The 2,810-nt window shown below is 35.4% G+C and overlaps 1 non-coding gene across 1 annotated transcript; it reads right to left on the bottom strand.

Annotated features, from left to right (window-relative positions):
* Nucleotides 1-1,206: 1,206 nt before the first annotated feature.
* Nucleotides 1,207-1,313, bottom strand: LOC141723082 (small nucleolar RNA R71). Its single transcript, XR_012576075.1, has one exon. It is a non-coding gene; the product is annotated as a small nucleolar RNA R71 (small nucleolar RNA).
* Between the last annotated feature and the right edge of the window lie 1,497 nt (nt 1,314-2,810).

Below are 2,810 nucleotides of genomic sequence, written 5' to 3'. Positions count from 1 at the left end.
TCCTAATATTGGTTGTGTTTATTCGTCTTATGAGCGTCGCGCACTTATAAGATAACATGTTAATCTCTATTGAAGCGAAAGTGAATATAGGGGTTTAGAATTTGCCATGCTAGCATAGGTTCATGTAATTGATATGCATGATTTGTAGGTAATTTTAATCATCTTACTTGCCCTTTGTAATAATGATAGATAACTTGTACATTAAACCGTTATATTGTCAAATTCTATAGACATATAGGGTCTCAATATAATTGGTGTATATTCAGCTTCTATCTCTTTTATAGATGTTTGGTAGTAGGTATTCGTACAACGAAAGTTGGCATTTACTAGTTTCATGTTATCCAGTTAGTGTCATCACCATTGCATACTAAGGTTAAGAATAAAAGGCTATTGAATGAAGTAGTAATGAAGTTAGAATCCCATGTTTGTGTTATATAAGTATATCAACACTTTTAATTCTCTTAGTTAATATTCTTTAGCATAATCTATTAGTTAATCGTAGATATAAACCATCTCAATTTGTTACTCATCTTAGCATTGAACGATAACCATAACATTGTTGCATGAGGGCATAAGTTGAACTTAACTTAAAAGAGTCTCTGTGGGAACCAACTAGAATTAATTCTATATTACTTGCGAACGTGTATACTTTCGTGTATTATTAGCACGTGTTAACGTCCTAACAAGTTTTTGGCGCCGCTACCGGGGACTCGGTGTTAATTTTAGTTTATGTACTTGACATCAGTGGTCGTTAAAGTTCACTGACTCGGATTCTTTTACTTTTATGGTTTACTTGTTTGTGTTTCAGGTACTCATTACAATGGGAGATCCAGCAGCACCAACAAAAGCGTTGATGGATTTTTCTCAACCCAAGATCAATGACATTCAATCTAGCATTGTCAGGCCAGCGATTGCAGCTAACACTTTTGAAATCGAAGCTAGCACGATTCAGATGGTGCAGAACTCAGTTCAGTTTGGGGGTTCTCCGACAGAAGACCCCAACATGCATATTAGAGATTTCATTGAGATCTGCGACACTTTCAAATTCAACAATATGTCTCAAGATGCTATTAAGCTAAGGCTTTTCCCATTCTCTCTGCGGAATAAAGCTAAGTGCTGGTTGCATTCTCTACCACCAGGATCTATCACCAAGTGGGAAGATCTTGCTCAGAAGTTTCTCACTAAATTCATCCCTATGGCGAAGACAGCTGCAATCAAGAATGCACTCAATTTGCACAGCAATCGGGAGAATCTTTGTGTGAAGCTTGGGATCGTTATAAAGAGATGCTTAGAAATTGTCCTTATCATGGGATGCCTGACTGTATGATCATTAACTGCTTTTATAATGGTTTGGGTGCAACTTCTAGACCCATGCTTGATGTAGCATCAGGTGGAGCCTTATGGGCTAAGAGCTACGATGAAGCTTATGATTTGATTGAACTGATGGCTGCTAATGAATACCAGAACCCTTCTCAGAGACTAACTGTAATAACCCCAAAATTTTGGACTTTTTGTAACCTTTATGAATAGTGATTTTGCTGATTATGCTGAATAAGAAAACTTTTCATGCCACACTTTGTAGAGGTTCTTTTATTGTTATTCTGAGATCTTATTAGTACTCTATATGGTATATAAGTGTATGTAAAGATCGTCAGAATCCAAATTCGAACACTTTGATTTTTCCCGAAAATCCACCAGATACCGAAAGAATTGAGTATAAGGTAACAGGATAAAAAGGATTTAAATTCAAGGATTTTAAGAGGGGATCATAAAAAGGAATATAAAATATTGAGAAGGATTTAGGGGAACCCAAGTAATAAGATCCCAGGTATGATCCCTCAAACGATAAACGAGAACGAAAGTTAAGCGAACCGTATAACAGATCAGCGATCATTAGCCAAGTAATTAGGAGTTAATCAAGGAGGTTAGTGGGTGATGATGTCATCACACCAACAAGAGGAAGACAAGTGTAACAAGATGACATGAGTGGATGACATAAGCATGACAAAATGGGAAGGATTTGTTGGTTGATTGTAAGCCACACAATTTTTACCATGGTAACAATTTAATTAACAACAAAAGGAAGCAACCAATCCAAAACAATTCATAACACAAAAACACGTTGACTTTTCATTTCCAAGCAAGAAGCTCTCGACTTCTTCTCTTTTCCAAGAAGAAAAAAATCCAAATTCAAGTTCCAAGCTTTGATAATTTGTGAGGTAATTATCCAAGGTTCCTTAAGCATAGATATAGCTATCCTATGAATCTAAGCTTCCATTTCCTCCACAATCTCTTCCAATAATTCATGGAAGAAGAGGGTGAATAGTGTTTTCAAGATCTTAAAAATTTTAATCTTGTGTTTTTGTTTAAATATAGTTTTGGTAAGGATTTTTAAGGGTGATTCCAAGCTCCTTAGTTACTTTTACTCACCAAGGAAGGTATAATCTCATACCCTGGCCCTAATTTTATATATTTAGAGTTTTTATGATTGATATGGTTCATGAGAAGCATGATTCTTATATACTTAGAGTGTGGTTGGATTTGTAATGAGTTTGAAGTTGTAAATCTTGATTATTGGTTAATGAACTTAAGTATAACTTTTAGTTCATGATTGAGAGTAGTATAAATTGGAAATATTGAGATGTTGGGGCTGTTGTAGTAAATTATGGATGGAGTTTGGTTGTAGTAATGATTGTTGGTTGATTTGTGGATTGATTGGAGTGTTATAAATTTTGGTAATCGCGTAAACATTGCCGTAGTAATGCCCGATTTACCTTAGACTGCTTTTGTTCTTAACATCTGGACCCGTG

This window comes from Apium graveolens, chromosome 4, assembly GCF_009905375.1.
Source record: "Apium graveolens cultivar Ventura chromosome 4, ASM990537v1, whole genome shotgun sequence".
NCBI classification, from domain to species: domain Eukaryota; kingdom Viridiplantae; phylum Streptophyta; class Magnoliopsida; order Apiales; family Apiaceae; genus Apium; species Apium graveolens.
This window is presented reverse-complemented; position numbering and strand designations above follow the sequence as displayed.